Source organism: Chiloscyllium plagiosum, unplaced genomic scaffold, assembly GCF_037043375.1.
Source record: "Chiloscyllium plagiosum isolate Xiang-an unplaced genomic scaffold, Cpla_swu_hap1 HiC_scaffold_21, whole genome shotgun sequence".
Taxonomy (NCBI): domain Eukaryota; kingdom Metazoa; phylum Chordata; class Chondrichthyes; order Orectolobiformes; family Hemiscylliidae; genus Chiloscyllium; species Chiloscyllium plagiosum.
Window position 1 is genome coordinate 52,191,913 of NW_028270159.1, and position 14,075 is coordinate 52,205,987.

A 14,075-nucleotide genomic window follows, 5' to 3' on the forward strand; every position below is an offset into this window, starting at 1 on the left:
CTGTGTTTGGGGGCAGTTGATTCAGGGCATGTGCCTGTGCTTCAAGGTCAGAATTACAACCATTCAACTTGTGCTGAGCTTCCATATCAGGTGGTGCAGGAGGGACAGGTAAGCACAAAGTTGTCTTTCAGCTCTTGCTTCAGACTGGCAGCTTTCCCTCTTCTGTGTTGCAAGTGGCCTTTGACCAAGTAAGTCAGCCTGTATTAAAAAAAGAGACAAAATGAGTGGAAGAAAGGACTGTGCTACTGTATAACTGACTGACATACATTAAGTAATGTAATTTACACTGACTCATTCACATGCTGTTGAGCAGTTAATACAATGCTACCACAGCTCGGGCACACAATCATACACAGTACAATCGGTTCTATTATAATGCAATAGTTCTATTCTCGAGTGATCTCGCGTTATAAGAAAATCGCACAGTAGCCAGGCCATTCAAACTAATGGGCCGGAATCACGTTATAGCCAGTACAGGTAAGGAACGTTTGTGTCCTACAAATAACAGTCTAAATTCTTCAATTGTGTTAAAGCCAATTTGTGTTGAAGAAATATGCGTTATAGCAGAATCAACTGTACTTTCATCTGCTTCACTGATGTGGGGAATAGAGGATCTGAGTGTTGTCTGGATCAAGATTCTTCAGCATTATTGCTTTTGAGGGTCTTTCCCATGCCATAAAATGTGCATAGACCGATTGTAATTGTATTCTTTCTCAATAAAATGTACTTAATGAGTTGACACTATAATGGGCCGCTGGCCTCCTTCTGTGCGGTTTGATTCTGTGGAAGGTCATCCATTTCTTTAATACCATCTGAATACAAATGGTATAATTCTTAAAAATGCTACATCTAGAAGAAAGACTACATTATTTTACAAAACAATACTGTGAATTTGTTTAAAAAGAGCAAGTGAACAATTTGAGCACAAGTACACAGAAACCCCACACCAACCCACCAGATAATTCAATAAATAGTAAAGTGAAAATTAGAGACAGCACTAGAATATTGGCATTATTTGGTAATAGTTCCAGAACTCTGCAATTCGCACCACCGATAATCACATTGATCCTTGCCAATGTCAGATGGAATTCAGTCTGGATAAATGTCAGGTCATGCACCTGGGCAGGACAAATAAGACAAATAAGGGAATACATTGTGAAAGGTAAACCCTGGGAAGCACAAAGGATCAGAGGGACCTTGGTGTGCATGTACACCAGTCCCTTAAAGTATCAGGACAGGTGGATAAGAAAGCATATGAAATACTTACCTAATTAGCCAAGGCATAGACTTTAATGAGGGTGTACTAAAACTGTATAAAACATTGTTTAGGTCACAGCTAGGGTATCATTGCAGTTCTGGAATCTACATTCTAGGAGGGATGGGATAGCACTGGAGAAGATGCAGAGGAGATTTACCAGAATGTTGCCTGGACTGGAGAGTTCAACTTTGGAAGAGAGATTTGACAGGCTGGGGTTGCTTTCCTTACGGAGGAGATTCAGTTACGTATAAAATTATGAGGGGCATAGATAGGGTCACAGGAAGACATTTTTCCCATTGATAGCAGGATCAATGACCAGCGGATGTAGACTTAAGGTAAAGAACAAGAGGTTTAGAGGAGATGTGAGGAAAAGCTTCTTTCACCAACAGAGTGGTGGGAATCTGGAACTCATTGCCTGTAAGTATTTAAATAAGTAGTTCATGTGCACTTGCGATGCCAAGGCTAAGAGGCTATGGGCCAAGTGCTGGAAAACAAGATTAGAACAGTTGGATGGCAGTTTTTGACTGGCAAGGATGCGATGGGCAGAAGGGCCTTTCTTGTGATGTAAATCTCTATGACATTATTGATGTTTTTAGAAGGGAGAAAATTGTGCAATGATATTGCCACTGAATTAGTAACTGAGAGGTCCAAATAACCCTCTGGGGATCCACATAGGAATTCCACCATAGCTGATGGTAAAATCTGACCTTCAATTGACTCTAAATCTACATCTATGTGGTTGACTCTTGACTGTCCTTTGAAATAACAAACCACTCCATTGTCTGAAAGGAATGAAACCAGATGGACCACTTGGCATTGACCTAGGTGCTGGAAATGACAATGATAAACATAGCAGGATCCTCCTTACTAACACCTCAGAACAAGTGCCAAAATTGAGAGCTTTTTTTATATAGGCAAGAGAAGGTACAGCCTGACCTAGTCATACTCACAGAATCACACCTTAAATAATGTTCCAGATAACAATATCACAATCAGTGGGTATGCTCTCCCACCACAGTGGTAAAAGTTGTAAGTATATTATCCTGGGAATCCTTAACAATGACAGCAAACACCATGAAATCTCAGGTCAAACATGAGCAAGGAAACCTCTTACTAATTGTCACATACCAAAATAGGTCTAGGCCACTGAAAACAGATAAAACTTTGGAAGAATATCAGGAAAGTAGGACCAATCTGAAAATGAGGAATTAAGAGGGCTAAAGGGGTCATAGAATATTACAGCGCAGCACAGGCCCTTCGGCCCTCGATGCTGCGCTGACCTGTTGAAACAATCTGAAGCCCATCTAACCTACACTATTCCATTTTCATCCCTATGTCTATCCAATGATCATTTAAATGCCCTTAAAGTTGGCAAGTTTACTACTGTTGCAGGCAGGGCATTCCACGCCCGTACTACTCTGAATAAAGAAACTACCTCTGACATCTGTCCTATATCTATCACCCCTCAATTTAAAGTTATGTCCACTCGCACTAGCCATTGCCATCCCAGGAAAAAAGCTTTCACTGTCCATCCTATCTAACCCTCTGATTATCTTATATGTCTCAAATAAGTCACCTCTCAACCGTCTTCTCTCTAATAAAAACAGCCTCAAGTCTCTCAGCCTTTCCTCATAAGACCTTCCCTCCATTCCAGGCAACATCCTAGTAAATCTCCTCTGAACCCTTTCCAAAGTTTCCACATTCTTCCCATAATACGGCGACCAGAACTGTACGCAATACTCCAAATGCAGCCGCACCAGAGTTTTGTACAGCTGCAGCATGAATCTCATGGATCTGAAACTCAATCCCTCTACCAATAAAAGCTAACACACCATATGCCTTCTTAACAACCTGATCAACTTTCAAGGATCTATGTACCTAGACACCGAGATCTCTCTGTTCAGCTACACTACCAAGAATCTGACCATTAGCCCAGTACTCTGCATTCCTGTACTCCTTCCAAAAGAGAATCACCTCACACTTTTCCACATTAAACTCTATTTGCCACCCCTCAGCTCTGCAGCTTATCTATCTCTCTTTGTAACCTACAACATTCTTCGTCACTATCCACAACTCTACCAACTTTAGTGTCTTCTGCAAAGTTACTCAACCATCCTTCTATGCCCTCATCCAGGTCATTTATAAAAATGACAAACAACAGTGGACCCAAAACAGATCCTTGTGGTACCCCACTAGTAACTGAACTCCAGGATAAATATTTCCCATCAACCACCGTCATGTGTATTCTTTCAGCTAGCCAATTTCTGATCCAAACTGCTAAATCACCCTCAATACCATGCCTCCGTATTTTGTGCAATGGCCTACCGTGGGGAACCTTATGAAATGCCTCATTTATCCTCATCCACTTTATCCGATTTATCCTCATCCACTTGTTTGGTCACCTTCTCAAAGAATTCAATAAGGTTAGTGAGGCATGACTTACCCTTCACAAAACCGTGTTGAATATCCCTAATCAACTTATTCCTCTCCAGATGATTATAAATCCTATCGCTTATAACCCTTTCCAACACTTTACACAGAACCAAAGTAAGGCTCACAGTCTATAATTACCAGGGTTGTCTCTACTCCCCTTCTTGAATAGGGGAACAACATTTGCTATCCTCCATTCTTCTGGCACTATTCCAGTAGACAATGACGACATAGAGATCAAAGCCAAAGGCTCAACAATCTCCTCCCTGGTTTCCCAGACAGTCCTAGGATAAAGAGATGGAAATGTGTTGCTGGAAAAGCGCAGCAGGTCAGGCAGCATCTAGGGAAGAGGAGAATCGACGTTTCGGGCATTAGCCCTTCTTCAGTCCTAGGATAAATCCCATCGGGCCCAGGGGACTTATCTATTTTTACACTTTTCAGAATTGCTAACACCTCCTTATGCACGCCAATCCCATCTAGTCTAGTAGTCTGTATCTCAGTATTCTCCTCAGCCACATAGTATTTACACTAGAAAAAGACAGACAAAAAGTATTCATTTAGCACTTCCCCCATCTCCTCTAGCTCCATGCACAACTTCCTATTACTATGCTCGATTGGCCCTAATCTTCCTCTGGTCATTCTTTTATTCCTGATATACCTGTAGAAAGCCTTAGGGTTTTCCTTAATCCTATCCACCAGCAACTTCTCATTATCCCTCACGGCTCTTCTGAGCTCTCTCTTTAGGTCTTCCCTGGCTAACTTGTAACTCTCAAGTGCCCTGAGCCATCACATCTCATCCTAACGTAAGCCGCCTTCTTCCTCTTGATAAGAGATTCAACTTCCTTAGTAAACCATGACTCCCGTGCTCGACAACTTCCTCCCTACCTGACTGGTACATACTTAAAGACACGCATTGGCTGTTCCTTGATTAAGCTCCATATTTCAATTGTGCCCATCCCCTGCAGTTTCCTTCCCCATCCTATGCATCCTAAATCTTCCCTAATCGCATTGTAATTGCTTTTCCCCCAGCTATAACTTTTGTCCTGTGGTATATACCTATCCCTTTCCATCACTAAAGTAAACATAACTGAATTGTGGTCATTACCAATAAAGTCCTTACCTACCTCCAAATCTAACACCTGGCCAGGTTCATTACCCAGTAGCAAATCCAATGTGGCCTCACCCCTTTTTGGCCTGTCTACATACTGAGTCAGGAAACCCTCCTGCACACACATTCTGACCCATCTAAAATACTTGAACTACAGTATTCCCAGTCAATATTTGGAAAGTTAAAGTTTCCCATAACAACTTACTCTGTCACACTCACTTCTATCGAGAATCATCTTGTTATCCTTTCCTCTAAATCTCTGGAATTATTTGGAAGCCAATAGAAGACGCCCTACAGGGTAACCTCTCCTTTCCGGTTTCTAATCTCTTCCCATACTACCTCAGTAGACAAGTCCTCAAACATCCTTTCTGCAACCGTAATACTGTCCTTGACAAACAGTGCCACACCACCCGCCTATTTATTGTGCTTCCAAATAAACCTGTTGGACTAAAACCTGGTGTTGTGTGATTTTCAACTTTGTACACCCCAGTCCAACACTGGCATCTCAATCACAATATATTTGCAGTATCCTTGAACACAGGTGAGGTCCTGGAGGACTGGAGAATTGCTAATGTTGCCCCCTTGTTTAAGAAGGGTAGCAGGGATAATCCAGGTAATTACAGACCTGTGAACCTGACGTCAGTGGTAGGGAAGCTGCTGGAGAAGATACTGAGGGATAGGATATATACCTGTTTGGAAGAAAATGGGCTTATCTGTGATAGGCAACATGGTTTTGTGCAGGGACGGTCATATCTTACCAATGTATTACAATTCTTTGAGGAAGTGACAAAGTTGATTGATGAGGGAAGAGCTATAGATATCATATACATGGACTTCAGTAAGGCATTTGATAAGGTTCCCCATAGTAGGCTGATGGAGAAAGTGAAGTCACGTGGGATCCAGGGTGTACTAGCTAGATGATAGAGAACTGGCTGGATAACAGGAGACAGAGAGTAGTAGTGGAAGGGAATTTCTCAAAATAGAGAACTATGACCAGTGGTGTTCCATATGAATCTGTGTTGGGACCACAGTTTGTGATTTACATAAATGAGCTGGAAGAAGGTATAGGTGGCCTGATTAGCAAGTTTGCAGAAGACACAAAGGTTGGTGGAGTAGCAAATAGTAAGAGAATGCAGCAGAATATAGATAGATTGGAGAGTTGGGCAGAAAAATGGCAGATGGAGTTCAATCCAGGCAATTGCGAGGTGATGCATTTTGCAAAATCCAATTCAAAAGTGAACTATGCGGTAAATGGAAAAGCCCTGGGGAAAATTGTTGTATGGAGAGATCTAGGTATTCAGGTCCATTGTTCCCTGAAATTGGCAATGCAGGACAATAAGGTGGTCAAGAAGGCATATGGCATGCTTTCCTTCATCAGAAAGGGTATGGAAAACAAAGGTTGGCAAGTCATGTTATAGTTGAATAGGACTTAATATCGACTACATTTGGAATACCGCACACAGTTCTGGTTGCCACATTACCAAAAGAATGTAGATGCTTTGGAGAGGATGCAGAGGAGGTTCACCAGGACGTTGCCTGTTATGGAGGGTGCTAGCTATGAAGAGAAGTTGAGTAGATTAGGATTATTTTCATTAGAAAGATGGAGGTTGAGGGGGAACCTGATTAAAACCTACAAAATCATAGGAGGTATAGACAGGGCGGATAGCAAGAAGCTTTTTTCCCCAGAGTGGGGACTCAATTCCTAGGGGTCACGAGTTCAAGGTGAGTGTGGAAAAGTTTAAGGGAGATATACATGGAAAGCTCTTTACACAGAGGGTGGTGGGTGTCTGGAACGCATTGCCAATAGAAGTGGTAGAGGTGAGAACAATAGCATCATTTAAGAGGTATCTAGACAGATACATGAACGGGTAGGGTGTAGAGAGATACAGATCTTTAGAAAATAGGCGACAGGTTTAGATAGAGGATGTGGATCAACACAGGCTTGGAGGGCCAATGGCTCTGTTCCTCTGTTGTAATTTTCTTTGTTCTTTAACATTTAAGGCATCACCAGTACTGAGATTCCCCCCTATCAACATCCTGGTGGTTATCACTGACCAGAAACTGAACTCGTCACATAAATACAGAGGCTAAGAATTCTACAGTAAGTAACTCACCTCTCGAGTCCCCAAAGCTTTTCACAATCTACAAGGCACAAGTCAGGAGTGTGATGGAATACTCCCCACTAACTTGGATTATTGCAGTTCCAACAACACTCAGAGGCTTGACATCATCCGTACAAAACAGCCCACTTGATTGGTACCAGATCCACAAGCATCCACTCCTTCCATCACCATGCAATAGTACTATCGACAAGGTCACTGCACAAATTTTCCTTAGCAACTTTTAAACCTATGATCACTATCATGTATAACAACAAGGGCATCAGAAACATGAGAACACCACCATTTGCAAGTTTTCCTTCAGACCATTCCACATCCTGAATTAAAAATATATCACCATTCCTTTACTGTTGCAGGTTAAAATCTTCGAACTCCCTCCCTAACAGCATTTTGGATGGACCTACACTGGTAAGACTGCAGTAGTTCAATAAAGAGTCTTCACCATCACCTTCCTAAGGGTAACTAGAGTTGGACAATAAACATGGAAACATTGAAAACAGGTCTAGGAATCGGCCATTCGGCCCTTTGAGCCTGCACCACCGTTCACTACAATCATGGCTGATCATACAATCTCAGTTATCCCCATTCCTGCCCCCTCCCCATTCCCCTTGATCCCTTTAGCCACAAGGGCCATGTCCACCTTCCCCTTGAATATATCTAATGAACTGGCCCCAACACCTTTCTGTGGGAGAGAATTCCACAGGCGCTCAAATCTCAGAGTGAAGAAATTCTTCCTCATCTCAGTCCTGAATGGCTTACCCCTTATTGGCTGACCCAGCCAACAAAACCCACATCCTCCTACGAATGAGGCCCCTATCCTCTTAGGAGATCACAAACACGGAACATAGATTTACCTGCCATGCATGTTGATAGGCCCACCTGCTGCTGTGTTCAGACTTGTGGTGGGCACCCCTAAAGTGATCATTAATTATTCAATTAATGGTCTGAATTGGCAGAGGCTTTGGAAGTCAGACCAAGCTCAAAGAGGTGGTGGTAATGTCACTAGACTAGCAATGTAGAACACCAAACTGATGCTTAATGAACTATGGGTTCAAATTCCACCACAGCAGATGATGATATATGAATTCAATAAAATCTGGAAGTTGGACCATAGGCTTTTCCACCCTGGGCTTAATCCTGGTGGAGGTGAGAAGGTTCACACCATCACCCCTACCTCCAGAGACACCCCAGGCTAGATCACCAGCTTTGTTACAATATGGTTAAAGAGCAGTAACCTTCAAATTATAAAAGTATGCAAAAGGTGAGATCAAAAGAAACTTGCAGCAATAAAACCACAAGGTTCAAGATTTTTAAACAAACAAGAAAACTTTATTGTACAAGTTAGAACAGTAATACAGTTTACAATGCCACATATAGCATAATTCTAACATCCAGAGTTAACACATCAAAAACATCCTACAACACATAAAAATAGCAGACCCCATGGAGTTCTTAATCACATTCTTCTGAAACTCCTCCTCCCCCATGATAGTCATCAAATCTCATTAAAATCTTCACAACAGATTGCAATTCTTCACTTTTATCAACCCAGCCTGGAAATTTCCTCAAACAGCTGTTCCATCATTGGTTGCCCCAGTGACTGCTCCTGACCTGGTCACCTGTCCCTCCTCTCCTGGATCCATGCTGCCCCTCCTCTCCTGGGTCCATGCTGCCCCTTCTCTCCTGGGTCCATGCTGCCCCTCCTCTCCTGGGTCCATGCTGCCCCTCCTCTCCTGGGTCCATGCTGCCCCTCCTCTCCTGGGTCCATGCTGTCCTGAACTCTGAAAACTGCACTTCAGTATTTATTTGCAGGCACGACTCGAGCTTTTAACCAAAAATCTCTCACCAAGCTGGTTTTTCCCTTGTGCTTTTACCAGAACTCCATTCTAACTCAGTCATCACAGAGATATTGCTCATACCTTCTCAACCTCAGTTGTACTGACCAATGATTGTCAGCCAGTTTCTTGTAAACTGTAACAACTTCCAAGACATTTCCTCAGCTTGAACAACACCTAGCTTCCTTTTAAGTACTAAAACGCAACCGGAGTTCTACCAGCCCAAACTGCTTTTGGGACTGAACTCACTTTCACCTACAGAGAATCCATGTAGTTCAGTTGCCTGCAGGTCAGTTACAAATCACTGCTTCTGACATGGTGTCTATTCTACATCCTCCATGTAAGGACAGTTATCAAAGTATGCGTCTGTCTCCTTTGAACCTATTTTTCTAATCAACCTACTCAGAAATATTACTAAAAACGTCTGGACCAGTAGGGATTCGAACCCAGACCCCCCAGTCCAGGATCATGGACACTAGCACTATGCCTCAAGAAGGCCTGTCTCCTTTAAACTCCAGTAGTCCCTGAACTGTCCTCAGTGACTTTGAAAATATTGTAATAGGCCCTTCCTCTTATTGCTGGGAGACATGGTGAGTCAGTGGTTAGCACTGCTGCCTCACAATGCCAGGGACCAGGGTTCATTTCCATCCTTGGGGGTCTGTCTGTGTGGAGTTCACACATTTTCCCCATGTCTGTGCGGGTTCCCTTCTGGTTCTACAGTTTCCTCCCACAGTCCAAAGATGTAGGTCATGCTAAATTGCTCATAGTGTCCAAGGACATGCAAGCTAGGTGGATTAGCCATGGGAAATGCAAAGTTGTAGTGTAGGAGCTGTGGGTCTGGGTGGGATGCTCTTTGGAAGGTCAGTTAGACTTGATGGGCTAAATGGCCTGTTTCCACAGTATAGGGATTCAATGATAATTGAATGTTGCCACCTAGCAAAATATGGAACCAAGTGTTCCATAACTGTTGCCAGACACAGATTGCAGGTTTGCTCACAGCATTCTGTCGAATTGGTTTTCTGCACGGCTTCCAGAAGTGAAAGCTAATGCGTCATTATGTGTCCAGCCACGTAGCTCTGGAGGAACATTGCTTGCTCAATACAAAATGGAATGTATAACTCGATGCACACAATGTATTCAAGTTTAAGATTATCTCCTCTTGTTTGGAAATCCTGCAGTAGAATACTTTATTAACCTTATAAAATTCATAATCTTTTAAATATTTCAAATGTATCACTCCTAATGACTAAAACGCAAGAAAATACAAAATGTTGCTTATATATACACACTGTCTCCTCGTAAATTAATCATTTTAAAAGCTTTCTTTAAATATATAAAAGGTAACACAAAGGTTAAGGTGAACCTAAGGCCCCTAGAAAATTATTCTGACAAGTGAACATCTTTGAAACAAACAGGATTCTTAATGGGCCTGACAGGATAAATGCTGAGAGGATGTTTCCCTTCATTGAAGAGTCCAGGAGCAGAGGACATAGTCTCAGAATAAAGGGGCACCAATTTAAGATTATGATGATAAGGAATTTCTCCTCTCAGAGGGCGGAGTCTCCTTGGAACTCCTTGCCACAGAGAGCTGTGGGGTAGAGTCCCTCTGTATGTTTAAGATTGAGATACAGAGGTTCTTGATTTATGGGAAAAATGCAGGAATTGGACATGAAGGTCACATCAGTTATGACCCTTCTGAATGGCAGAGCAGGCTCCAGGGGCCCAGTCGCCTACACCTACTCCTATTTCTTATTGTCTTATGGTCTTAAGTCATGTCATTCGGGTGAGCCTAAGATGCTCTCACGCCAGAGACAATGAATGTCCCTCAGGTTGTGTCCCCCAAACTAAATGCAGTTACTTTAGAGAGCTCTGACTAAAATAAAAGTAATTAAGGCTTGGAAGGAGATTCCGTATCAAGACTGTGGAATAGCCTGTGAACACAGGTTCCACATCAAATCATGAAGAATGGTAAGGGACAAAAATGATCACATGTAATTTAGATACCACAATATTAACAAAGCAGAAAACGTCAGCATCTAAAAACGATGGACAAGGAATGACCAGCTAGTCACTTGCCTGTCAATCTGTGCATCATACAACCAAACACATCATTTAGATTCCCTGCCTGCCTTCTTGGAGAGACAAATGTTGAATACAGAACCTCAGAGGTCCGAAGATAGTTTTGGGAAATCTACTCAAACCTTTGAAGCATTCTGCCTTGGCCATAGGGTGGCTACAATATCCCAGTTACCTGCAAACACCACCAGATGGAAACTAGCACAGTTACTGGTTTAACAATGAGAAACGTCTGTGAGACTAGATTGAGACTGTCCTTCCTGGAGTGAAGGAGGATGAAAGGGGATTTGATAGAGGTTTTCAAACTCATGAACATTCTGGACATAGTAGATAGGGAGAAGCTGCTCCCACTCGTAAAAGGAACAAGAACGAGACTTAAAGTGATGTGCAAAAGAAACAAGGGTGATGTGAGAAAAATCATTTCACTCAGCAAGTGATTGGGGTAAGGAGTGTACGAAATGAAGCATTTAAGAGGGGCAGCGGATGATTATTTGAATAGAAATAATGTGCAAGGATATGGGGAGAAAGCAGGAAATTGGCACTTGTTAATCATACATGTTTGAAATGCTAGAGCAGGTATGATGGGCTGAATGGCCTTATGAACCATAGTACTTGAATGATTCTATGAATCCCCTTACACTGGTCAAAGTGACTTTACACTGACTAAACTGAATTCCACTGAGATCCAATAATAGACAAATTAGTTCTCATTGGAGAATGAGTCCCAAAGGAACTCAGAGATAAACAACATCACAGAAGGTTGTAACTACGGCAAAGAGATGAGATGGAAATCAATAAAAAGTGAGTTCTGAAGAAGAGCCACTGAACTCAAAATGTTAACTCTGTTTTCTCTCCACAGATGTTGCCTGATCTGCTGAATTTGTCCAGTAACTTCTGTTTTATGTATTTGAGATGAACATCACATCTGGAGGGGTTAAAATGCACCACTGTCACATTCCCTTAATACCAGAATTAAACACAACTGCTGTCATACTCTTGACACTGAGATTAAACACGCTGCGTCACACTCCATTACACTGGGGTTAAACACACTGCTGTCACACTTATTTTCACTCTGATTAAACACAATGCTGTCACACTCTGTTACATTGGGGTTAAACTGATATTACACATGCGTTTACACTGAAGTTAAGATGCATTTCTGTCACATATTTACAATTAGATTTAAACACACTGCTGTTAGTCTCATTTAGACTGGGAGTTAATGCATTTATTTACCTCAGTCTTTGTCCGTCGTATTTGGAATTAAGAGTCTCAGTCTGTACACAACGGCACACACTGTGTTCTTGGTGTTCCTGCTCTGGCTTTCAGGTCTCAGATAAAGAATTATCTTGCTGCAGCTGTTGGTGCGTCCCCCTTGGCTCTGAGCCAGATTTTCAGCTGTTGGTACAGCTCGTACATTCAATATAACCTGTTTACTGCAGCAAGTGATCCTCCCATCTTCAATGAATCTGCCTCTACTCTCCTGATTGATCCAAAATATTTGGGGCTGTCAATCTTTTGTTATCGGTGGCTTCCTTGTTATTCTCTCTGATGGCTCAGGGAACAAAAGATTCATTACGCATTTCATTTGAAAATAAGTGCATTCAAAAGCTTTCTGTACATTATTTAATTGCAATAGATTGGAATTAACACTAATCCATAGTTCAACACACGCATGTTGAATTTAATTAACCTCAGCACTTTCTTGTTTTTGCTTTAAGTGCCACTGTCAATGATCTTTTGCATGACAGCCTGAATCTGGCCCCATTTCAAGTCAAACTGGTTTAGACAATACAGGCATTTGATAAACGCAAGGCTGGGGGAGGAGGTAGATTTCAGAGGTACAAAGTGAAGGCAGTGACTGGAGATAGGTTGAGGTGAGAAGGGATGTAAGTAGGGGGAGGATGGTAAGGGTGAGGTACAGTCAGAGTAAATACAAATTAAGAGGAGCAACAGCTGAGAAAGAAAGGAACAGGGAAGGGAAAGTGAATGAGAAGGGAATGGGTGACAGAGTGGATGGGGAGAAAGGAGGAGACCAGAAAGGACAGTAAGAAGAATAAGAGGAGATGAATAGAAATAAGGGCAACGGTTAAAAAGAACTGAAGGGAGAGGAAGAAGAGTGGTGGTGAGAAGGGGAGTTAGAGTGCAGGACAAAAAGAGGAGTCACTAGCAGGAGCCTGTACCGGGGAAGATTTAAAATCGAGCACTAGGGTTCTTGGGCCTAGTTTAAGCACCTTCCTTTCAGGCGGAGCCTGTACCAGGGAGAATTTAAAATTGAGTGCGGGGGCTCTCGGGCCTGGTTTCGATTTGGGCACATTCCTTTCAGGAGTTGGAAACCACGCATTCCAGGGAAACATCCTGCTGATGTCACAAGGAGAAAAGGAGCATACTTACTGATTAATCGGTGCTGGTTAGATACTAGTTTGTGTTAGCCCATTCACTCCTTTGGTGCTATATGAAGCATCATAAAAAGCTGTAGAAACATGGTCACATCCAAGGTACTGGAAAATAGATGGGTGACCGCTAGCTGGGGCAGGCAGTCAGTGCAGGAACCTCCTACCACTGTCCTTTAGTCAAACAAATATTCTGGTTAAATACTGGTGAGGTCAAGAAAGGGGAGGGAGGTGTCCAAGGTGGACTATGTGAATTTGAGGGCGGGGTGGAAGTTGTTGGCAATATCGATGAACTGCTCCAGTTCAGCCTGGGTGCACGTTGCAGTCATTCCTCCCATTGACCAACCAGGTTGTACCCTCTACCTGTGTTCACCGATCACTACCTCACCACTTCACCCCCTCCCCACCCAAACCTCCCCACCATCTCCTCCCTTCTCTGCAGCCCCCCTTACTCCCACCCCCAGTCCTGAAGAAGCACTGACGTCTCCACCTCCTGATGCTGCCTGGCTTGCTGTGTTCTTCCAGCCTCCTGCTTGTCCAGTCTGGTAGAAAGAGTGGCAAGGTCCTGTAACTGACAATTCAGGGAGTTAGGTAATAAACTAAAAAGCAGGGCCCCTCAAGTAGGAATCTCAGGATTACTCACCTTGCCACGTGCTACTGAGGCTGGGAACAGAGACAGAATATAATTGAACCTATGGCCAAAGAGCTGGTGTCGGGGGAAGGGCTCCAGATATGTGGATCATTGGGATGTCTTCCAGGGAAGGTGGGACCTGTACAAGGTGGATAGTTTGCATCAAATACTGAAGAGGTGCGAGTATCCTGGCAGGAAGGTTTGATAATGACACTTTGGGA

General features: G+C 42.8%; 1 long non-coding RNA gene across 1 annotated transcript; it reads right to left on the reverse strand.

The window, feature by feature from the left end:
• LOC122564714 (uncharacterized) lies at positions 1 to 13,571 on the reverse strand. The gene is made up of 2 exons (XR_006315978.2): positions 12,067 to 13,571; positions 1 to 198 (listed from the first exon to the last, which is right to left on the reverse strand). It is a non-coding gene; the product is annotated as an uncharacterized LOC122564714 (long non-coding RNA).
• Positions 13,572 to 14,075: the final 504 nt, after the last annotated feature.